Source organism: Salmo salar, chromosome ssa18 (assembly GCF_905237065.1).
Source record: "Salmo salar chromosome ssa18, Ssal_v3.1, whole genome shotgun sequence".
Classification (NCBI taxonomy): Eukaryota; Metazoa; Chordata; class Actinopteri; order Salmoniformes; family Salmonidae; genus Salmo; species Salmo salar.
The window spans coordinates 19,167,058-19,193,361 of record NC_059459.1 but is presented as its reverse complement, the minus strand read 5'-3'; the positions used below and the strand labels follow the sequence as shown (position 1 = coordinate 19,193,361).

The 26,304-nt window shown below is 40.4% G+C and overlaps 1 protein-coding gene across 1 annotated transcript in view; it reads right to left on the bottom strand.

The window, feature by feature from the left end:
- LOC106577001 (protocadherin-15-like) overlaps window positions 1-20,310 on the bottom strand; it is a 250,597-nt gene extending 230,287 nt beyond the window's left edge. The window contains 1 exon segment of the mRNA XM_045700849.1: window positions 20,046-20,310. The gene's annotated coding sequence lies outside the window, so the exon portion shown is untranslated.
- Between the last annotated feature and the right edge of the window lie 5,994 nt (window positions 20,311-26,304).

Below are 26,304 nucleotides of genomic sequence, written 5' to 3'. Positions count from 1 at the left end.
CTGGATCTCTCCAAAAACAGTTCTAACCTCTCCACAAACAGTTATATTGGGAAACTTAACGATGCACTGTCAAACTTTTGTATAATTTCAGCCAGTAGTTTTGAAAGTGGTGCTCACGAGCCAAGACGGATCCCAGTTTTTGGTGTACAACGTCATCCAATTGGGACCAACACTTTACATGTTGCATTTATATTTTTGTTTAGTGTAGTATATCAACATTTTAAGCAAAACATTATTGTCATCCATTTTGTGTGATATATTACGTATTTTGCAATTCATATGATATCACCCAAATTTTACAATTGGTTTGATATGTTACCAATCCAAATCATGCAATATGTTACAAATGTATTGTGCTTAAAGGTCCAATGTAGCCATTTTTATCTCAATATCAAATATTTTTTGGGAAACAGTTAAGTACCTTACTGTGATTGATTGCAATTAAATTTGTCAAAAATAAACAAAAATAATTTCTTAGCAAAGAGCAATTTTTCATTCAAGAATTTTGCTATGATTGTCTGGGAGTGGTTAGAGTGGGGAGGGAAAAACTGAAAACTCGCTGTTATTGGGAGGTTTGGAACTCTCTTTCGTATTGGACTATTAATATCTAAGGGCAAAACTTGATTCCACCAAAACAGGCTACAATTTCAGGCCGTTTTTTCAAACAGTTCTTACAATAAAAGTGCAGTTTCATAATTTTCACAATTTCACATTATTATTCCAACCTCATAGTGGGGAAATGCTGTATGTGAACTGTTTCAAGAAGCTAGGCTTATGTCACATGTCACTACTTCACAGGAGAGGCATTTTAAGTTTTATGTTTTTTGGCAGAAATGCCTTCTGGAACATGTGACAATTCACGTGCCTTAATAACAAACTTGTATGCCATCTGGAAAAAGCCAGGAACCTTCCCACTAGCCATGATTGGCTGAGATATTGGATGGGCTGCATATGCAGAGAGATGAGTTCGGATTGGCCTGCCATGTAGCACGCGTCTGTCTATAACATGAGCTGCTCAGTATGTATAGATAATCCTTGCTACCATGGCTTTTATGAAAGATATAACGTTAGCCATGGAGATCTGAAAAAGGGTTACTTCTACTCTCAACAACATTGCTGCCCAGAATTTAGCAGGCACTATGGACAAAGATCAGTGGGAAAAGTTGTGATGGACTCCTTCATGTGTGAACCGGAGTGACTTGACACAACAATGTGCTGAACAAGCTGTAGCTAGCTACAAACCAAATGGAAAAGAGACACTGCTGTGAGGCATTCATCCATGTATACAGGTAAGTGTCTAGCTACATTTTCAGATATTACACATTTCTAATTTGGCAGAAAGTGGTTTCATTGCAAGTTAAACACAGCTAGCTAGCTAACATTTAACCTAGTTGGTTAGCTTTAGCTACAGTTGAAGTCAGAAGTTTACATACACCTTGGCCAAATATATTTCAACTCAGTTTTTCACAATTCCTGACATTTACTCTAAGTACAAATTCCCTGTTTTAGGTCAGTTAGGATCACCACTTTATTTTAAGATTTTGAAATGTCAGAATAATAGTAGAGAGAATTATTTATTTCAGCTTTTATTTCTTTCATCACATTCCCAGTGGGTTTGAAGTTTACATACACTAAATTAGTATTTGGTAGCAATGCCTTTAAAATGTTTAACTTGGGTCAAATGTTTCGGGTAGCCTTCCACAAGCTTCCCACAATAAGTTGGGTGAATTTTGGCCCATTCCTCCTGACAGAGCTGGTGTAACTAAGTCAGGTTTGTAGGCCTCCTTGCTTGCACACGCTTTTTCAGTTCTGCCCACAAATTTTCTATGGGATTGGGGTCAGGGCTTTGTAATGGCCACTCCAATACCTTGACTTTGTTGTCCTTAAGCCATTTTTCCACAACTTTGGAAGTATGCTTGGGGTCATTGTCCATTTGGAAGACCCATTTGCGACCAAGCTTTAACTTTCTTACTGATGTCTTGAGATGTTGCTTCAATATATCCACGTAATTTTCCTCCCTCAAATGCCATCTATTTTGTGAAGTGCACCAGTCCCTCCTGCAGCAAAGCACCCCCACAACATGATGCTGCCACACCAGTGCTTCACGGTTGCGATGGTGTTCTTCGGCTTGCAAGCCTCCCCCTTTTTCCTCCAAACATAACGATGGTCATTATGGCCAAACAGTTCTATTTTTGATTCATTAGACCAGAGGACATTTCTCCAAATAGTACGATCTTTGTCCCCATGTGCAGTTGCAAACCGTAGTCTGGCTTTTTTATGGCGGTTTTGGAGCAGTGGCTTCTTCCTTGCTGAGTGGCCTTTCTAGTTATGTCAATATAGGACTTGTTTTACCGTGGATCTTGATACTTTTGTACCTGTTTCCTCCAGCATCTTCACAAGGCCCTTTGCTGTTGCTCTGGGATTGATTTGCACTTTTCGAACCAAAGTACGTTCATCTCTAAGAGACAGAATGCATCTCCTTCTTGAGCGGTATGACGGCTGCGTGGTCCCATGGTGTTTATACTTGCGTACTATTGTTTGTACAGATGAACGTGGTACCTTCAGACATTTGGAAATTGCTCCCAGGGATGAACCATACTTGTGGAGGTCTCCAAAATAAAATCTGAGGTCTTGGCTGATTAATTTTAATTTTCCCATGATGTCAAGCAAAGAGGCACTGAGTTTGAAGGTAGGCCTTGAAATACATCCACAGGTACACCTCCAATTGATTCAAATGATGTCAATTAGCCTATCAGAAGTTTCTAAAGCCATGACATAATTTTCAAGAATTTTCCAAGCTGTTTAAAGGCACAGTCAACTTAGTGTATGTAAACTTCTGACCCACTAGAATTGTAATACAGTGAATTATACAGTGGGGGGAAAAAAGTATTTGATCCCCAGCTGATTTTGTACGTTTGCCCACTTACAAAGAAATTATCAGTCTATAATTTTAATAGTAGGTTTATTTGAACAGTGAGAGACAGAATAACAACAAAAGAATCCAGAAAAACGCATGTCAAAAATGTTATAAAATGATTTGCATTTTAATGAGGGAAATAAGTATTTGACCCCTCTGCAAAACATGACTTAGTACTTAGTTGCAAAACCCTTGTTGGCAATCACAGAGGTCAGACATTTCTTGTAGTTGGCCACCAGGTTTGCTCACATCTCAGGAGGGATTTTGTCCCTCTCCTCTTTGCAGATCTTCTCCAAGTCATTAAGGTTTCAAGGCTGACGTTTGGCAACTCGAACCTTCAGCTCCCTCCACAGATTTTCTATGGGATTAAGGTCTGGAGACTGGCTAGGCCACTCCAGGACTTTAATGTGCTTCTTCTTGAGCCACTCCTTTGTTGCCTTGGCCGTGTGTTTTGGGTCATTGTCATGCTGGAATACCCATCCACGACCCATTTTCAATGCCCTGGCTGAGGTAAGGAGGTTCTCACCCAAGATTTGACGGTACATGGCCCCATCCATCGTCCCTTTGATGCGGTGAAGTTGTCCTGTCCCCTTAGCAGAAAAACACCCCCAAAGCATAATGTTTCCACCTCCATGTTTGACAGTGGAGATGGTGTTCTTGGAGTCATAGGCAGCATTCCTCCTCCTCCAAACACGGCGAGTTGAGTTGATGTCAAAGAGCTCCATTTTGGTCTCATCTGACCACAACATTTTCACCAGTTGTCCTCTGAGTCATTCAGATGTTCATTGGCAAACTTCAGATGGGCATGTATATGTATTCTTGAGCAGGGGGACCTTGCGGGCGCTGCAGGATTTCAGTCCTTCACGGCGTAGTGTGTTACCAATTGTTTTCTTGGTGAGTATGGTCCCAGCTGCCTTGAGATCATTGACAAGATCCTCCCGTATAGTTCTGGGCTGATTCCTCACCGTTCTCATGATCATTGCAACTCCACGAGGTGAGATCTTGCATGGAGCCCCAGGCCGAGGGATATTGATAGTTCTTCCATTTGTGAATAATCACACCAAATTTTGTCACCTTCTCACCAAGCTGCTTGGCGATGGTCTTGTAGCCCATTCCAGCCTTGTGTAGGTCTACAATCTTGTCCCTGACATCCTTGGAGAGCTCTTTGGTCTTGGCTATGGTGGAGAGTTTGGAATCTGATTGATTGATTGCTTCTGTGGACAGGTGTCTTTTTTACAGGTAACAAGCTGCGGTTAGGAGCACTCCCTTTAAGAGTGTGCTCCTAATCTCAGCTCGTTACCTGTATAACAGACACCTGGGAGCCAGAAATCTTTCTGATTGAGAGGGGGTCAAATACTTATTTCCCTCATTAAAATGCTAATCAATTTATAACATTTCTGGCATGCATTTTTCTGGATTCTTTTGTTGTTATTCTGTCTCTCACTGTTCAAATAAACCTACCATTAAAATTATAGACTGATCCTTTCTTTGTCAGTGGGCAAACGTACAAAATCAGCAGGGGATCAAATACTTTTTTCCCCCACTGTAAATGAAATAATCTCTCTGTAAACAATTGTTGGAAAAATTACTTATGTCATGCACAAAGTAGATGTCCCAACCGACTTGCCAAAACTATAGTTTGTTAACAAAAAATTTGTGGAGTGGTTGAAAAACGATTTATTGATTCCAACCTAAGTGTATGTAAACTTCTGACTTCAACTCTACTTGTAGATTCATACTCCAGCATTTAATGCATAGTGGCTAGCTATGACAATCTGTTTGTACTGTAGCTATGGGTTGAGATTATGGTTAATTGTTTAGCTAGCTAGCTACATGTCTAAACAAAAGACTCCACTTCGCATGAGAATGATTACATGACCCATCAAGTTAGCCAGGTGTCTCTGTGGGTGATTATGGCCATCTATTGTGTTTCATGAACATCTGTACCTGTCTAGACAATAGTGACCCATCCACTTAGCTAGATGTGGCTGGGGGTTGGTTATAGCATTTCTTTCACATGACCCAAAGTCATATTTTTACCTGGAGTTTTTCTTTATTGTAGGCTACTACTTTCATGAAATCTTTGGTTGTATATTACACTACCTTATTCACTCTGTTTAGCACATGGCATCACATGTGAATCCTTAAATAGATGGATGGGGCTAAGTTGTGAACGATGCTGAATAGGTATTGACAAAGAAGAGCTCTCCAGTAGGTGTACCAAAACATTCAAGGACCATTTCATCAAAGTGGGGTTACAAGTTTATTAACTTTCAAAGCAGAAATACTTTCCCATTGTTCCTCATCTGCAGACTATGATATACCATTTTGAAGCTCTGAGTCCTTACTTATATGCAATGTAAAAATCACAATTTCAAATGTTGCTACATATGACCGAATCGAGGCGGTGGGTCACATATATGTAAACCACAGGAAAATCACGTTTTTGACAGCAATGGGCGTTTAAGGTTCCAGAGTACATCTTTAACGGGACAGATGCAACACTGTATACAATGTTTTGTTTCTGATGGGGAAGGTTTTAATTTATAGTCGCTGAGAGAGCTGCAGATCTCTGAGGTTTATAATACCTGTCTGATTCATCTCATGACCACGTTCCAAAGCTCTAAACCCTGTGGAGCTAAACCCATGTGGGTGCTTTTCTGGCTCACTGCTTAGCATCCCAATGTAGGCCTAGTATCCATGTTACAAGGCACTCAGCTCAGTACAATGGGTGTTAAACATTAACTGCTGACTCCTAACAAAGCACTTTTGACTTTTGGTGAGATTTCCTCTACTTAATGTGTGGCTTAACATACTTGCTGTGGAAGTCAATCTGTTGTAATCACAAATCATTAATTGTGAGGAAAGGTTTTCAACTAAGCTTCAACCCATGTTTGAATTAGTGATACTTCAATCCGAAGAAGGCTTGAAATTTTGACTAGCAGTCACTATATAACAGCTGATTAAACAATTGATCTGGTGAACATTGTTCGCTTGAAAAGGAATGGGCAGGAATACATCCATAGACAGCAACATAATCACATCTTGTAAGAAGGCATTGAAGCATCAAAGGCAATGAAGCATCAAAACCACTTAATTTAAACCTACAGTACGATGACGCAGCCTAGGACATATATACCTGACGGGAAATGTACAATCAAAACCTGTTGAAAAACAATCATTACTGGTCAGATGTGTCATGTTTCCAATACATTCCAGAGTCTTTGCAAAGAGCTCTTTTGAGATGTGTGACTGACCGGCTCGATTCGGTCTTATGTATCAAAATTTGAAATAGCGCTTTTTACATCGGATAAAAGTACAGCCTTTTTTTATATTATACACTACAGTTGAGGAACAATGGGGAAACAAATTCTGTTTTGAGAAAATGTCCCTTGGATGTTTTGGTACACCTAATGATGAGCTCTTATTTGTCTACACCATTCAGCATCGTTCACACCCTCTTAAGCTTTAGTCTCACCCATTTTTTAAGAATTCACACGTGAGGCCATGTGCTAAACATAGTGAGTGTGGTAGTGTACTAAGCAACCAAAGATGTCAAGACTAAAGGCTGGTTTATACTACGTCTATCGACATCTCTTATCAGTTGTCGCAGTGACATCATAAACATTCTTTTAATTAAAATTGTAACACCAATAAACCCATCCATGAAAACAATTATTTAGTATATGTTAATCGAGCAAATCAGCCAACTAAAAGCAACTTTCTAAACAATATTTTGGTTCATGTCTAGCTTTAAATTAAGTTAGCTGGCTAGGAGGTTCAAATAATGACCATATCATAGCTGACAACGTCTTAACTTAAGCTAATTTGTATGCATTATTACAGGAAAATAAACTCACAACAAGATCATTATTTACAAGTTAATGGCAAGCTAATTACAGAAAATAGCTTGCGGTTGTGCGTGTGACGAAATAAAAGCAGGGCATACTACCGGATACTTTTTTAACTAGGACACTGTCTCATTGGCCTAACGTTATATCCTAATTTGACTTTGGTGCAGGTCATGTTGTTCTTCACATTACCGTCTCTGGTAAACACACTATATTAAATAAAATCTAAGTTTATTTGTCACATGTATAGGATACAGTAAAATGGTAGAGTGAAATGGTTACTTGCATAGTGGAGTCTTTTGTTTACACATGTAGCTAGCTAGCTCGCTAAACAATGAAACATAATCCCAACTCATAACGTTACTACCATACATGAATCTGCAGGTAGCTAAAGCTAACCAACTAGGTTCAATGTTAGCTAGCTTGCTAATATTAGGCTATAACTAGCAATGCAAATGGATCTCTGAGATACAAATAACATTACTACACAGATCATACACATAATGTCAGCTAGCGAGCTAGCCAGCTAACGTCAGCTTGCTAGTTAACAGTACACTTTAACTGGCAATGAAAACGACTTTCTGACAAAATTAGAAAGTATAATATTGGAAAATGTAGCTAGCTAGACTCTCTTACCCGTATACATGGATGAACGCTTCTCCCTCTCTATCACCGATGTCATGGTTGCCCTTAGTTTGAAGATGTAATCCGGAGACAGGTGTTTTATACAATAGCTTTCTTTGTGTTATCTTTTCAACTTCCTCTGCATATTTGCAATCAAACGCCAGAGTTTTTTTCCATCTCCTTAGCTATTTTGCTCTGCTTCCACTTGGCATTCCACTGATTTAAATACTCAGTCCACCAGAAAGTGGAGAGCATTAGCAAGACTTTTGCAGTTCTTTGTGATATCTTTCAAAAAAGCAGCGTTGGAAAGGATTACCGACAAATACTGAGCAACTCGTGTTATAGACAGAAGCATGTTACATGGCTACCAGTCCAAACGTATCTCTCGGCATGTCCAGCCCAACCATTATCTCAGCCAATCATGGCTAGCGGGAAGGTTTCTGACTTTTTCTGTGGTTAAAACAACTAGACTCGTAATTTAACAATTGTATTCATCTTAACAGATGGGGCCCACGTTTGTTATTAAGGCACATGAAAGTTCACAAGTTCCGGATGGCATTTCTGCCAGAAAAACACATTTTGGTGAAAAAATATATGTTTACCTTCAAATGCCTCTCCCTTGAAGTATTGACGTGTGACATACGCCTAGTCACTTATAAAGGCTGTTGTCATTCTTCACGGTGACGGCTATTAATCATCAAATGCAATGTGAAATAGATGGGTATACATGCTGTAGCAAAGACATAACATGAACATTTTAGCTGCCCATAACCACCACAGGAGAAGCAAGTCAATACACAAACTTGCTAGCTGACACAAATGCTTTCTAGGTATAATGCATGATAACTCAAAATATGATTTTTTTTGCTGCTAGCCTGCTCCTGACTGAGCCACACACAATCAGACTCTTTAACAATGCCCCCAGTTCTACCAGGGCTTTTATAGCATGACCAACATTCAACATAAATTCTACCTTACAAAACAGTTATGTATAGTCAGCATAGATCACCACCTCACTGAAGAGCTGAATGGTTTGGTCACACACAAAATAAATTACATCTGCAAGAATGCATACCAGACCTGACATTGACAGTGAAAGAGAATAAGGTATTGCACAATATATGCCCTTTAAGAGCCTTTTTCATTCCAATCCATTTGAAATCATTTTGCAACCATTCAATCTCAGCTAAAAACAGCCAACCTTAAATACATCTGGTATTCAAGTCAACCACTTCTCTTCTCCAAAAAAGTTATTGAAGTGACAGCCGAAGTCTGTTTGAATGAAGCATGTGTTCACTTACCTCTTATACTTTCTGAGAGCATTTCAGTGGGTAGAATGGATCTGCTAATGGTAACAACCAAAGAGGGGTCCAGCCATTTGTGATAAGAAAAGTGAGCTTTTTGCTACTTCCAACCTGGGAGTTACATTCCAATTAGAACTATGTCATAGTAATCCCTAAAAACCTCAGTCCAAGCACATAAAAAACATCAGTTGGAAGCAAGAACTTTAATATGCATCTTTGACCCCCATCCCATTATCTTCACATATCCCATTGTCTGTGGATGGCTGGAACAGCTTAAGCACGGACAATGTGATGATTCTTTGAACTATAGAACGTCTCTTTATGCAGGCCCCTTAACTACTCCACAGTGTGTGTGTGTGTGTGTGTGTGTGTGTGTGTGTGTGTGTGTGTGTGTGTGTGTGTGTGTGTGTGTGTGTGACAACGCAAAGGCAGCATGATCTTTGGATCAGCTAGCTCAAAGTGGTTACACTATTAATTTAGCAAAAAATATTGTATCAATACCAAATGGACAGCCCAAGGCTTGCTCACGTGTGTCGAGATACAAAAGGGATATTGAGGGAACTAAGACCTGCAATCACTTAGAGGTGGATTCACTCCGTATCGCCAAAGCATTGCGGAAGATACATGTTAAGAGAGAGAGAGAGCAAGACCCCACCTGGAAAATGTTAATGAAGTCCTCATGATCTACCCACAATCAGCCCTGCCCTGATATTAACCCTCCCCTGCTGTCAGTAATAACCTTTGATCTTGTGCCACTGTCCCTGTGCCATGCCTCTATTCCTACTTCAGGCCACTCCAGGTGTCAGAGTAGCACCAGACGGTATAATGTCCCTCAGCGTCTAATTATGGGCTGATTTGATAAGGGTGCTCAACCTGAACCAGCCCTCTTGATAAATGTGGCATGTACGCATAGGAGGTTAGATCTTAATACAGCCCTGCATCTCACACAATGTCTGGGGAAATTGAAACACGGGGGGGGGTAGGACAAGTCTTTCTAGCGATCCTGGCTCGTCTCCGTCTCCACATCCGGACAGATGTTTCAGGTATCGCTGACCACGGGTGTCATCAACTACTGGTGGCATGGCTCCCTTAGATTGAGCAAAATGTCACTTTTGGATTTTGCGTAAGGCCATCCATCACCTTCTGTGTATTACTAACAGTAAGAGGTTACTGTATATGTGACCTCACAAGGTCATATCCTGCATGTACTGATCTTTTGACCTCCTTATAATTGTTTCTGTCACCACATGGTTATTGTCATCCTACCATATTTCTGGTAGTGCTCAATGACCCTGACTGAAATCCCACTGGGACTATGCAAATGTTCAACACAACATCGTGGGATATGGTCTTTGTTATGTCAGCACTCAACAAAATAACTGAACAACACCCAAATGTGACCATTGCCACGACATTCAAACAGCCACATTTAAACTGGCAATACCTCAAAGGGTTCGCTTTAGGGAAATACTTCTAGAAAATAAGAAAAACCCACACGAGGTAAAACATAAATTCTTCATTTCAATTAATAACACTGTAATATGTCTCAGACTTGTCATCGCTTAGTAATGTCTCATGCAGTGTTGCGCCAGATGAGAGGGAACCATTAGTTAGTCATGGGAGTGTTCCAACCTTGTTTAATTTGTGTTTTATAACATAAACACACAAACATAAACACACACACCTTCCTCGCATGAGCCCTGGGTAATAATGAAGAGGCGATGAATCACAAGTGCAAACTACTACTACTACTACTACTACTACTACAACAACAATCAGAACACACAATGCTGAAAGTTATAAAATTGTCTCCAATATCTATTTGACTCGCATAGCATTTTGATGAAAAGAAAGACAAGTCCCAGTTGCACAATATGCAGAGTGAGGCCATCTTGAATACTGGTGTTTTCAGGTATTTTTGGGCCCACCCATCATTCCCTATGCTATTCTCTACTGTACATTAATAAGTCTAAAGAAGTACTTCATTATATCAGAATGGACAATGTATAGCCTCTGGTTCTGATTAGTTATCAGAGCATTATAACCTCTTTGGTTCACCTTATTAATACTGTATCTTAAGATGCCTTGAGCCTCCTCTTCTCTTACTGACAATAAAGATAGAGTAATGTAAGGAAGTCCTCATGTCATGTACTGAAGACCTGGCATCATTCGTCTAGCTCCTTTGGTGCAGTCCAGAACTCTCAAACTGTGCAATGCGTACAAGGAGGAGAATGTAAGGGAATGATTTTGTCTTAGGCTATACACATTCTGTGTGTGCTGCATTGCAGATTTAATTGAATTCCATCGCTTCATTATGAACTCAATGCCACATGTCTTCTGCCTTGCATTGAGATGTCTTGAGGGAGATTATACATCACTCAACTATTGACAAAACCTCCTTGTCAATAGTTATTAAGGGATAGTCTTAACAAGAGAAGAGGTTTAGACAAGTCAATGTAACCTCAGGCAGAATAGAACTCATTTAACTCAGATACTAAACACATCCTGCTGATGTAGTCCTATACTGTGGCTTAGATGCATAGAGCATGGCAAAGGTTAGCCATATATAGGACGCCATGCAATGAATGCAATGGCGTCCTAGATCGCTAGAATGCGAAGCCTGGAACATATACACCAAACTCCAGCTGTGGTAATCCGCGCATAAGACAAGTCACAGAGTGTCCTACCACTGTCTACCATAGTCGGAGTTATGTGCCTGTTTGGAGAAAAGGTCAGAAGGTTTCTTCACATTATACAATCCAGATGGACAGACAAAGAGTAATGAATTATAGGACTGCCTTCAATAACAGTCAGGCCTAAACCTTAGGACTTTTCACCAAATATGTTCCGTGCTCCGCATCCTAGCAATCTAGGACACCATTGCGTTCACTGTGCGGTGCCCAATGTCGGGCTAACCAAGGCTGACCACGGCTGCTCTCTGGGACAAGTCACCTCATTTAAAGTTTAATAGAGGCAAGAATCACTCATTTCTTTTCCTGTTTTCTCGAACCCCTCTCGGAATATATGCCCACGCATGCAGGCCTACAGACAAACAACTTCGAAAGCATTGACCTATAATGTACATGTGAACCAGGGGCATTATCAGAGGGGTGGCAGCGCTACCCTTAGTGTCCCCCCTTTCTCATTGGGTAAGAGCGCTGTTTGGATACCGGCCGTGCACACTCTCTTTAGAGGGCAGACTGGGAAAAATGCACAACCGGATGACTGTCAGCTCTGTACAGGGCTTAACAACAGGTGCAACCAACAGACAGAATGGGGGGTGGCGAACATGACAACTTGCGGGCAGTGGGTTCTGAACAACAATGACCAAAAATGTATACAAAAAAATATTTTACCACCACCTGAAAGGGCACTTTGGAGACTGGAAGGGCAAAGGGGCATGTACTCTGCGACAGCACCTCTTACACCTCAGGAGGTTGAAAAAGTTTGTCATGGCCCTCAAATCCTCAAAAAGTGATAAATTTTGAATGGCTGCATCACTGCCTGGTGTGGCTGTCCGATCACACGGACAGCCAGTACATCACTGGGGCCTAGCCTCCTGCCAGCCAGGAAATCTATATCAGGCGGTGTGGTAGAAAGGCCCGGAAAATCTTTAAAGACTCCAACCACCCAAGCCATAGACTATTCTCTCTGCTTCCGCATGTCAAGCGGTACCGGTGCATCAAGTCTGGCAACAACATGCTCTTGAACAGCTTCTATCCCCAAGCAATAAGACTGATAAATAGCTAACAAAATCGCTACACAGATTATCTGAATTTACCTTTTATCTTTATTGACCTTTAACTGTATCTATGCACACTCAGAGGGCCCTACACACTCACACTCGTTCCATCATCTGCTCACTCACAGATTATATGCACATACAGTGCATTTGGAAAGTATTCAGACCCCTTGACTTTTTCCACATTTTGTTATGTTACAGCCTTATTCTAAAATTGATTAAATTGTTTATTTTCCTCATCAATCTACACACAATACCCCATAATGACAAAGCAAAAACAGGTTTTTAGAAATGTATAAAAAATGTAAACTGAAATATTACATAAGTATTCAGACATTTTACTAAATACTTTGTTGAAGCACCTTTGGCAGCGATTACAGTCTGGAGTATTCTTGGCACACACATATTTGGGGAGTTTCTCCCATTTTCTCTGCAGATCCTTTCAAGCTCTGTCAGGTTGGATGGGGAGAGTCGCTGCACTGTTATTTTCAGGTCTCTCCAGAGAAGTTCGATCATGTTCAAGTCCAGGCTCTGGCTGGGCCACTCAAGGGCATACAGAGACTGCAGATCCTCTCAAGCTCTGTCAGGTTGGATGGGGAGCGTCGCTGCACTGCTATTTTCAGGTCTCTCCAGAGATGTTCGATCAGGTTCAAGTCCGGGCTCTGGCTGGGCCACTCAAGGGCATACAGAGACTCCCGAAGCCACTCCTGCATTGTCTTGGCTGTGTGCTTAGGGTTGTTGTCCTGTTGGAAGGTGAACCTTCGCCCCAGTCTGAAGTCCTGAGCGCTCTAGAGCAGGTTTTCATCAAGGATCTCTCTAACCTTTGCTATGTTTATCTTTGCCTCGATCCGGACTAGTCTCCCAGTCCCTGCCACTGAAAAACATCCCCACAGCATGATGCTGCCACCACCATGCTTCACAGCAGGGTTGGTGCCAATCTTGGTTTCATCAGACCAGAGAATCCTGTTAATCATGGTCTGAGAGTCTTTTTGCAAACACCAAGCTGGCTGTCATGTGCCTTTTACTGAGGAGTGGATTCCATCTGTCCACTCTACCATAAAGGCCTGAATGGAGGAGTGCTGCAGTGATGGTTCTCCTTCTGGAAGGTTCTCCCCTCTCCAAAGAAGAACTCTGGAGCTCTGTCAGAGTGACCATAGGGTTGTTGGTCACCACCCTGACCAAGGCCCTTCTCCACTGATTGCACAGTTTGGCCAAGCTATTTAAAGGCACAGTCAACTTAGTGTATGAAAACTTCTGACCCACTGGAATTGTGATACAGTGAATTATAAGAGAAATAATCTCTGTAAACAATTGTTGGAAAAATTACTTGTGTCAAACACAAAGTAGATGTGCTAACCGACTTGCCAAAACTATAGTTTGTTAACAAGAAATTTGTGGAGTGGTTGAAAAACGAGTTTTAATGAATCCAACCTAAGTGTATGTAAACTTCCGACTTCAACTGTATATACTGTATTCTATACTATCTATTGCATCTTAGCCTATGCGCTCTGACATTGCTCATCCATATATTTATATATTCTTATTCCATTCCTTTACTTAGATTTGTGTGTATTAGGTATTTGTTGTGAAATTGTTTGGTATTACTTGTTAGATATTGCTGCACTGTCGAAACAAGAAGCACAAGCATTTTGCTACACTCGCAATAACATCTGCTAACCATGTGTATGTGACCAATAAATTTGATTTGATTTGTGTGCCTTTCCAAATCAAGTACATTCAATTGAATTTACCACAGGTGGACGCCAATCAAGTTGTAGAAACAGCCTAAGGATGATCAATGGAAACAGGATGCATCTGAGTTCAATTTCGAGTCTCATAACAAAGGATCTGTGCATACATTTAAAAAAATATGTATTCACTTTGTCATTATGGGGTATTGTGTGTAGATGGATGAGGACAAAAAATAATTTAATCAATTTTAGAATAAGGCTGTAACGTAACAAATTCTGGAAAAAAGCCAAGGGGTCCGAATGCACTGTACATTTCTACTGACTCTACACACACTAGTGGTGACCCGTCATTCGGGGCAGGTGGGGCAGAGGCTGTTTTTAGCCCCGCCTGTTTAGCTAAATTATATTTATATATTTAAATACAGTACCAGTCAAAAGTTTGGACACACCTACTCATTCCAGGGTTTTTGTTAATTTTGACTATTTTCTACATTGTAGAATAATACAATGAAATAACACATGTGAAAATAACACACTATGAAATAACACATATGTAGTAACCAAAAAGTTTTTAACAAACCAAAATATATTTTATATTTGAGATTCTTCAAAGTAGCCTTTGCCTTGATGACAGCTTTGCACATGCTTGGCATTCTCTCAACCAGCTTCAATTAACAGGTGTGCCTTGTTAAAAGTTAATTTGTGGAATTATTTTCCTTCTTAATGCGTTTGTGTTCTGACAAGGTAGGGGTGGTACACAGAGGAGAGCCCTATTTGGTAAAAGACCACCTCCATATTATGACAAGAACGGCTCAAATAAGCAAAGAGAATTGACAGTCCATCATTACTTTCAGGATCGGTGTCCCGTCCACGGGAGTCTTAAAGCTAACGTAGGCTAATGCGATTAGCATGAGCTTGTAAGTAACAAGAACATTTCCCAGGACATACTGTAGACATATCTGATATTGGCAGAAAGCTTAAATTCTTGTTAATCTAACTGCACAGTCCAATTTACAACAGCTATTACAGTGAAAGAATACCATGCTATTGTTTGAGGAGAGTGCACAGTTCTGAACACGAAAAGTTATTAATATACCAATTAGGCACATTTGGGCAGTCTTGATACAAAATTTTGAACAGAAATGCAATGGTTCATTGGATCAGACTAAAACTTTGCACATACACTGCTGCCATCTAGTGGCCAAATCTAAATAGGAACTGGGCTGGAATATTACATTATGGCCTTTCTCTTGCATTTCAAAGCTCATGGTACAAAGAAATTACAAAAGAACGGTTGTTTTTTCTTTGTATTATCTTTTACCAGATCTAATGTGTTATATTCTCCTACATTCCTTTCACGTTTCCACAAACGTCAAAGTGTTTCCTTTGAAGTGGTATCAAGAATATGAATATCCTTGCTTCAAGGCCTGAGCTACAGGCATTTAGATTGGGTAAGTCATTTTAGGTGAACATTGAAAAAAAGGGTGGATGACATGGTCAGTCAATCCAGAAAATGTCAAGAACTTTCAAAGTTTCTTCAAGTGCAGTTAATAAAAACATCAAGTGCTATGATGAAACTGGCTCTCATGAGGACTGCCACAGGAAAGGAAGACCCAGAGTTACCTCTGTTGCAGAGAATACGTTCATTAGATTTACCAGCCTCAGAAGTTGCAGCCCAAATAAATGCTTCACAGAATTCAAGTAACAGACACATCTCAACATCAACTATTCAGAGGAGACTGCATGAATCAGGCCTTCATGGTCTAATTGCTGTAAAGAAACCACTACTAAAGGACACCAATAATAAGAAGAGACTTGCTTTGGCCAAGAAACATGAGCAATGGACATTAGACCGGTGGAAATTTGTCCTTTGTTCTGATGAATCCAAATTTGAGTTTTTGGTTACACCCACCGTGTCTTTGTGAGACGCGGAGTAGATCAACGGATGATCTCCGCATGTGTGGTTCTCACCATGAAGCACGGAGGAGGAGGTGTGATGGTGTGGGGGCCTTTGCTGGTGACACTGTCTGTGATTTATTTAGAAATCAAGACACACGTAACCAGCATGGCTACCACGGCATTCCACATCTATATGCCATCCCATCTGGTTTGGACTTAGTGGGACTATCATTTGTTTTCAACAGGACAATGACACAATACATATCCAGGCTTTGTATGGGATTTTTGACCAAGAAGGAGAGTGATGGAGTGCTGCATCAGATGACCTGGCCTCCACAATCACCAGACCTCGACCCAATTGAGATGGTTTGGGTTGAGTTGGACAGCAGAGTGAAGGAAAAGCAGCCAACAATAGCTCAGCATATGTGGGAACTCCTTCAAGACTGTTGGAAAAGCATTCCAGGTGAAGCTGGTTTAGAGAATGCCAAGAGCATGACAAGTAGTCATCAAGGCAAAGGGTGGCTACTTTGAAGAATATAAAATATATTTTGATTTGTTTAACACTTTTTTGGTTAGTACATGATTCCATGTGTGTTATTTTATAGTTTTGATGTCTTCACTATTATGTCTTCACTACAATGTAGAAAATAGTAAAAATAAAGAAAAAGCATGGAATTAGTAGGTGTGTCCAAACTTTTGACTGGAAGTTTTTATCTAATGTATTATTATTTATTTTTTAAATGTGCAAGTTATTTTGGCACTAATACGTGACACATATCAGTTTGCAAACAATTAATTCCAATGCCATATTTACAATGTGCAGGGATACTGGAGTGATGGATATGTATAGGGGTAACGTTACTAGGCAACATGATTTAAGATAAACAGTACAAGCAACTTGTTTGTGAGTGGATGTGCATGTGTGTCAGTTGCGATTTTAGCATTTAAATCTTGGTGGGGCAAGCCAGCAAAGTTTTATGCATGCCAGCAAAGTCACAACACAACACTAAACAATATATTAATTGCACTATAACAGTGACAAACGGCCCCCACAAACTGTTAGGGCCTACATAAAGCTGTCCCAACCGCAGAGCTATCTTTACCACCGCTACACCTGGCTATCAGCGGAGCCATGTCTGGCAGCAAAAGAGTTCATTCAGCCTCATTTAGTGCCTTTTTAAAAACATAGCTGATATGGCTGACCTGCTTAAACAAATGTGGTTTTTACTGACAATTGAGATGTACAAACTATGGCATAAGGGAGCGATGAGCAGATAAGAGGTAATCCGTAATTTCGATTAAGACATTAATGAGCAAGCTAAGACGACGTAGTCTATATAACTATTTGTTCAGCACTTTTTAAATGTACAGTGACAAAATTCAGAGCATGGGCATTATAGTATTCTCCCTGTACACCAAGTCAGAACCATAGGATAAATAAAGGGGGCATATCAGCAGACAATGAAACCTCTTAAAATATTCAACAATGACATTTCTCTAAAACAGGCTATAGGCTACATGTGCACCACCAAGTCAAACAGCAGGCTAAGTTATGAGGGGGAATGTGACCAAATTATTAGGGCGAGGCACATGGGCTACTAACAGCTTACTACACAACATACACTTAGTATTACTTTCTCTGCTACAGTATACATATATCCCTGGCATAGTACATAATCTATGTAGCAGCATACAATATATTTTTGGACTCACCATTGTGCTGCGCTCACTTGAACAGGAACGTGGTGTGGCAGTCCTTCTTGTGGGTAAATTTAATCATGTAACTTAGTCTGGCATTCTCTGAATTTATGGTGCTTTCAAGACAATTGGGAACTCGGAAAGAACAAGATTGAATCATGACATCAGTGATCTTCAGGTCGGAGCACTAGAGGAGGTCAGAGTTCCTAACTTGGAATTCCGAGTTGGATGACCGTTAAAAAACGTATTTTCCTAGTCAGAGCTCATTATTTTCAGAGTTCCCAGATGTTGGTTTCCAGTTGTTTTTAACACTGCAGAAGTCATGATGGATTGACAGCATGGCCAATGTATTCAACCTTTTCTGGCCCATGGTGTTGCGTGTGAATGTTAATCCTTTTAAGCTTGGAAAGAGACCCTTAAACCCAGACTTAGACCACACACCCTCTCCACCGAATAGCAGGCAGGGGAAGGAAAATAGTGATTAATTTGCAACGCTTGCAGTTAGCCACTGATTCCTTCCAAACCACTCATTGTTGAATTTGCGATTTCTGACTAACTAGCATGGTATTCTTTCACTGTAATAGCTACTGTAAATTGGACAGTTCAGTTAGATTAGCAAGAATTGAAGCTTTCTGCCAATATCAGATATGTCTATGTCCTGGGAAATGTTCTTGTTACTTACAACCTCATGCTAATCACATTAGCCTACGTTAGCTCAACTGTCCCGTGGAAGAGACCGTGATCCCGAAGAAGTTTTAAAGCCCTGTATATAGTATGCTTATGTAACCGATGTGAAATGGCTAGTTAGTTAGCGGTGGTGAGCGCTAATAGCGGTTCAATCGGGTAACGTCACTCGCTCTGAGACCTGAGGTATTTGTTCCCCTTGCTCTGCAAGGGCAGGGGCTTTTGTGGCGCGATGGGTAACGATGCTTTGTGGGTGTGAGTTGTTGATGTGTGCAGAGGGTCCCTGGTTCAAGCCCAGGTTGGGGCGAGGAGAGGGACGGAAGCTTTACTGTTACATTGGTGCCGTGACCCGGATCACTGGTTGCTGTGTAAATGGAGGAGGTCAAAAGGGGGGTGAGTGTAACCGATGTGAAATGGCTAGTTAGTTAGTGGTGGTGCGCGCTAATAGCGGTTCAATCGGGTGATGTCACTTGCTCTGAGACCTGAAGTAGTTGTTTCCCTTGCTCTTCAAGGGCCGCAGTGTACAGCTTTTGTGGTGCGATGGGTAACGATGCTTCGTGGGTGTCAGTTGTTGATGTGTGCAGAGGGTCCCAGGTTCAAGCCCAGGTTGGGGCGAGGATAGGGACGGAAGCTTTACTGTTACACTTACTTACTTATTGCGTTCTTCATATTTCTCGTGTGTTTTTTTCTAGTATTACATTGTTATTGATTGTCATTGATTATTGCATTGTTGGGTTTTGAGTTTGCAAGTAAGGCATTCACTGTACTTGTGCATGTGACAAAACTTTCAACTTAAACTTTAAACTTGATCTGTGCACATGGCTCCATGCACATCAGAGTGACACAGTTGTATCCAATTTTCGATAGAAAAAAACTGTATCTAAATATTTATCAGGAAAAAAAGACGAATGGAAGGTAGCTGCCAGGAAATGGGCTGCAGAAGGTGTTTGGGCTGTTCAATCCTTGAGGTAAATCCACAGGCGAGAGAGAGAGAGGGCGAGAGAGAGATAGAGAGAGGGGGGGGGCGAGAGAGGGCGAGAGAGAGAGACCTGACCCATGCGCGTGAAGGCGCTATATAGCGCCGTGACTCGGTGGAGAAATGTGTGATTTTTGGATGCTTCTCCGCATAAAACAAAAGCGAGATCATTCGACTCAGGGAGACATGACATCCTTAAAGCGACTGCTTATCGTGAAACAACTCTTTTTTTGCCTGCAGCTACAGTTTACAGTAAAACATTAATAGTATATCACCCTTGCGTAATCCAATGTGAACGCTGATGCACTCAGTGTGATTTAAAACTTCACTTTCAAGAGATTAACGGAACGGTAGTCTACCCTGGGTAGAGTAGTTTAACCATGGTGACGCAATGTCAATGATGAAATATAGTGCTAATAATTATTAACACGTTAAAATGGTTTATTACTGGCATCCCCCTATACTGAATTGATTATACACTGCATTTAGTAATTTTATTTGAAAGGACTAGACTAGATCATAGATCCACACACAACAAACACAATAGTTTATATAATCCTATATATTACAAAGGCGGCAGGCTACAAACATTCCAATACATTTCAACGACCTCTACACGTTATTACGACGGTCATATCAAACGTAAAATAATGTCTTACCATGTTGTCTCCAAAAGCACCCAAATCCTATTCCGATTGTCACAGACGCCAACTGACACTAGAGCACATCCTCACACAAGCACATCAGCCCTCGACCGCCCCCTGTCTCTCGCCTACACTTGAAAGGGAAACTCGGTGGCCAGAAATAACAACTATTGTACGAGTTAGTATATTTCTGTTGGCAAGCAAGAATATCAAACATCGAAACTCTGCTGCGCACAGCACATAGCCTACAGAAACCAACTACTCGTTGAAATTCAGACGCTCTCTCTCTCTCTCTCTCTGCCTGAGCAAATGCTCATGACGTTAAGCAGTAATCGTATTACGCGGGGCAGTAAAGGTGAAGTCGGGTAAATCTGTATTTTCCCCCTGTCCACGTCGTCAGACAGAGCAGCTCTACCTGGCCAACTCCTACTACACAGAGGGGTAGGGAGGGACAGTAAAGACACACAGGACCATGCTAGTCTACACCTTAGTTTCTATAGGGTGTTGTACACTTGGATTAAGAATGAGAGCAATTACGTTTGACAAGGTTATGTCACATACTCTATTTTCACCAAGTCTATTTTATAAATGATGAACACATTCAAATATTAATCCAATCAATAGGCTATAGCACAGGTGAAAATAATTGTGTCCCAACTGAAAATGCTTTCAGTGAAAATAAGTGAATGGTCGTCAGTATCTCCACAGTAGGCAGAAGTGTTATCTCTCAATCAAGATTACCCTCACCTAAGGGTAGCAGCAGTGTGAAGGTCATCTAAAGCCATTTACAATCAGTTGGCAATCATTTTAGCCTTTACTGTAGTCTTTCTGAATGGACTGGCTGATGTTAGTGCTGAAACAATATTAGCACTATAAGCTTCTAATGATGATTCACCTAGCAGTCACCTTGCAACAATCACTGGTCTTTACCCCTATTGCTCTCAGCTCCAGTGGTGAAAAAGTACCCAATTGTCATACTTGAGTAAAAGTAAAGATAGACTGTGAAAACATCCACCTCGTCGGGAAAAGGAGCCATCTTCACTCCATAGAAACTAATCAGCACTGACTGAGTTGCTTCTAAAGATAGACTTTTACTCAAGTATTAAGGTAAGTATTTGCTTTTAAATTTAAATATGTATCAAAAGTAAATGTAATTGCTAAAATATACTTAATTATCAAAAGTAAAAGTATAAATCGTTTTAAATTCCTTGTATTAAGAAAACCAGACATAACCATTTTGTAGTTGTATTTGTTTATTTACGGATAGCCAGGGGCACACTCCAACACTCAGCCATAATTTACAAACGAAGCATGTGTTTAGTGAGTCCACCAGATCAGAGGCAATAGGGATGACCAGGGATGTTCTCTTGATACGAGTGTGAATTGGACCATTTTCCTGTCCTGCTAAGCATTCAAAATGTAATGAATAGTTTTGGGTGTCAGGGAAAATGTATGGAGTAAAAAGTACATTATTTTCTTTAGGAATGGCGTGAAGTAAAAGTTGTCAAAAATATAAATAGTAAAGTAAAGTACAGATACCCCAAAAAACTACTTAAGTAGTACTTTCAAGTATTTTTACTTAAGTACTTTATACTACTGCTCAGCTCACAACAAAACTCCTCTCATCAATACACTTTGCTATAATTAGAATAGGCATCACTATTGAATAAGTCTTGAGGGGAACATTAAAGAAGTTTGACTCTTCATGCAAACAAAGACACATTTCCATTCAGACTGGGGGAAAATGTTGCATTTTCTATTAAAGAGGTATCAAGGACAGCCAAAATCCAGGGCTCAATAAAAATCGTATGTGCTTATCAAATGCGCTTATCAAATGTTCTCAGTTTCCATTCGGATGAAACAAAAATTAAATGAATTAACAGAGAAGACATGAGCGCATTCAGGAACTGACAGAATAAAAATATATTTTTCAGCCAATTCAGTATATTTCTATGAAGAAAATAAAAACCGGGAAGGGAAATCCAATGCATTCGGAAAGTATTCAGACCCTTTGACTTTTTCTGCATTCTATTACATTACAGCCTTTTTCAAAAATGTATTAATTAAATTGCTTTTTTCTCTCATCAATCTACACACAATACACCATAATGACAAAGCAAAAACAAGTTTGTAGAATTTTTTTACAAAACAAAGTTATCATAACTGAAATATCACATTTACATAGGTATTCAGACCCTTTACTCAGTACTTTGTTGAAGCACCTTTGGCAGCGACTACAGCGTCGAGTCTTCTTGGGTATGACGCTACAAGCTTGGCACACCTGTATTTTGGGAGTTTCTCCAATTCTTCTGTGCAGATCCTCTCAAGCTCTGTCAGTTTGGATGAGGAGCGTCGCTGCACAGCTATTTTCACGTCTTTCCAGAGATCGGGTTCAAGTCTGGGCTCTGGCTGGGCCACTCAAGGACATTCAGAGACTTGTCCCGAAGCCACTCCTGCGTTGTCTTGGCTGTGTGCTTAGGGTCGTTGTCCTGTTGGAAGGTGAACCTTCGCCCCAGTTGGAGGTCCTGAGAACTCTGGAGCAGGTTTTCATCAAGGATCTCTCTGTACTTTGCTCCGTTTATCTTTCCCTCGATCCTTATTAGTCTCCCAGTCCTTGCCACTGAAAAACATCCCCACTGCATGATGCTGCCACCTCCATGCTTCACCGTAGGGATGGTGCCAGGTTTCCTCCAGACGTGACACTTAGCATTCAGGCCAAAGAGTTCAATCTTGGTTTCATCAGATCAGAGAATCTTGTTTCTTCGACCTCATGGTTTGGTTTTGTATCTGACATGCATTGTCAACTGTGGGACCTTAAATAGACAGGTGTGTGCTTTTCCAAACCATGTCCAATCAATTTACCTCAGGTGGACTCCAATCAAGTTGTTGAAACATCTCAAGGATGATCAATGTAAACAGGATGCATCTGAGCTCAATTTTGAGTGTCATAGCAAAGGGTCTGAATACTTACGTAAATAAGTTTTCTGTTTTTTATTTTTAATACAGTTGCAAAATTGTCTAAAAACCTGTTTTCATTTTGTCATTATGGGGTATTGTGCGTAGATTGTTGATCGAAAAAATTTATTTAAATCCATTTTAGAATAAGGCTGTAAGTTAACAAAATGTGTAAAAAGTCAAGGGGTCTGAATACTTTCAGAACACACTGTATACAGTAACTCTTGAGTATAAACACCTCTGGTGAAAGTACCCTCCTGCCTACACAAAGTCAAATTAGACAGCACATTTATGCCGCAAAAATGCAGATCTGTTGATGAAAAAAGCAGGAGCACCTAAAAAACCTAGACGCCCTAGCCAACAGCCATTCAGATGTACATGTGTACCTGTACCTTCCCAATCTCTGTCCCATTGAATTAGCATATAGTTGACCCAAATCTGGAGTCAAGTGAAGATGCCTACGGGCATAAATCGTTCAATCAGCTTAAATACAATTTCTGTGAGAAAAGAGCTGTCAAAGCTTGGTCTTGCATTGGAGGCAATGTACTGTAGAAAGAAGTTTCCTTTTGTTCAATGACACTTTGTGAAGTAAATTAAAACAATAATGACATTTACATCTTAGTCATTTAGCAGACTCTCTTATCCAGAGCATCTTACAGGAGTAATTAGGGTTAAGTGCCTTGCTCAAGGGCACATCGACAGATTTTTCTGCTAGTCGGCTCTGGGATTCAAATCTAATTTGAGAAAACTGGACACTAATAAAATCCTTGTGTTAACAATATGCTGCCCAAAGGAGCTAGTGTAATGTAGTAGCCCAAGCACTGTGGGTAATTAATATATTACTATCTTCTGTTATTTGTCATTGCTATAAAGTGTATTGTTCCCCATCATTTCAAACACACAGCTCTTCAGATCAATAGAGGTCTGTTATGTTCTGCGTCATTCTGGTTCATGGGCCAATTCCTTTGAGTTTTCTCCACATCTCATCCTCTTTTCAAAGACTAAAATGACTGTTCAAAAACCTTGTCTAATTAGCATTCATCTGAATTCTTCCTCCACAAGAAGCTAATCCAGGTTAAGATCAAAATCTCAACTTGGCCCGACTTGTTTTTTATATCAAGCAGGCTTTGTATAAAAGCTCTCTTATAATCAGGCCTGTCAGGATGATAATTCTTTCTCTTCTCTTGTCTCCCTCTCTTGTGCTGAGAGAAAGCAGAGCAGAGTTCAGGCAGAAGTGAATACACTTCTCCCTGAAATTATTAAAGGGCAACTCCGCCACTTTTCAACCTCATTTTCATTATCTCCAGCATAATGCCAGTGTCAACATTTCTATGTTTAAAAAAAATAATATATAAAGTAAAAAAGTTATTCCTGATGACTTTTTCAAAAGTTAAAACATTTAAAAATAACACTATGAGATTCGCGGTGAAGCGGCGAGCAAGAAAATACCCTCCTTGGGCTAGAAAATAAAAATCATTTTTTAAACTTTTAATCCTACCCAGTGATGACACAGAAGCATTTTTTAGGAAGTTTCTTCTTATCTTTTTAACCACAGATCATAGAAACACACTGTTTTCACATATGTAGACACTGGATAGGTGCTGGAGATGATGACTATGAGGTTGAAATGTGCCATAATTGCCTTTAAGAAAGGCGCTGTTCTGGGGGGAGAGTATTAAAGTCTCCTCGTACTGTAGGATCAATCACCCCAATAAACTCCTAATAATGAGGAGTCATTGAAACCAAAGCAAATATATAAGTTGTGTGTGTTCATGTCAATGTATGTATGAGAGAGAGAGCGAGAGAGCGAGAGAGACCATAAAGATATTCACACCACAATTACGGCACTAAATGCATCGACCACTAGCTACACGAGCATGACCAATAGCGTAAACATTAACACTTAAGTAGATGTAAATGTTTTCAACCTGTAGACCTGCTTGCCACTCTCAGAACACTTTGATTCACTTTGTGGCCTGACACATATGACTGCTGAGCTGAGCGAAGACTCATCCTACACATTTGCCTTGGAAGCTGGAACAGAAACATATAGTAAAAAACCTTTTCACTGCAACTCTTAGCTTGCAACCTCTGGGTGATTCTTAAGCAATGATGAATGTCATAAACCCTTGTATCCATTTTTGTATCCATTCATTTGACTTTGAGCAGTTTTTTTGTTCTTTGGAGGTTGTTGTATATTTCATTAACAGCTGAAGTATTAGGGAACCTCCTCTGTATTCAACAGCTAGTTCAATAACAAAGCATGCAAATCATTTGCAGAGAAAATAATTCATATTAGTGATGTTTCATTAATAAAGTGCTGTCAGGCATTTCCTTCAAGCTCCACAGAGAGACTGTGCCTAGCAGATGTGAACTTGCAGCAACGACTGTCAGTAATAGGCTAATTATTCTCCATAAATTACTTCCTCTCTCACATCTGTGGAGGCTATGGATCAGCAGCAACGCTGGTCTTTTTTGGGGATTTTTTTCTTTTTCTATCGCATATCGACGACCCGTAAAATTGCTTCCAGGTCATTAAAAACACGTGAATCTGACTTGGATGATTTTCACATTTCAGTTTGGATGTTTTCCGACTCAGAAAAATAATGCTGGGGTAATTGGTTGTGTGCCATTTGCAGTTATAATCACACTCCAATCTCTGTGTTTACTATAGCGGTGTGGAATTCCAGTCAGTGTCACAGGAACGAAGGCACAGAGGCTCCCGAATGGGATGTTTCAGAGCGCAGATGATGCTCCCTTTCTGATTTGAGAATTAGCCCACTACCCATGCGCCTCTCTGAGCTCTTTGAATCAATCACACAATAAATGATTCACAAGTGTCTTCCAAGGGAGTAGCGGAACCATACTCAGATGAGAGGAAAATGATGCATACTTGCTACATCCCCTCTGTCATTACTGTAGATGAAAGAGGTTAATGTGAACACTGCCATCCACAACAACCTCGGCAGCGCAGCAGCCATGAGGCAAAAGTCTCAAGGAAAAACTGGAATAAGATACTGGCATTACGAAAACAGAGTTAATCTTGAACATCATGTTTCCCTTGGGACAAATGAAATCATTCCTCTTGCCTGACGACTCAAACTGAATTATTCCGCAGCTCTATGTTCGCTACATACTTAGCTACATACATAGTCTGAGACTGCAATCATTAAAATTGTTTGTGGTGACATCAAAATGAGGGGTGTTGTACAAAAACGTTATTGGCGATTGGATTATCTCGAACCAATAAGAGTATCAAAGTCAATGACGAATTTTCAAAATGTTACTTTACCCATGTGTGTTCTGGCCCAACCCATCG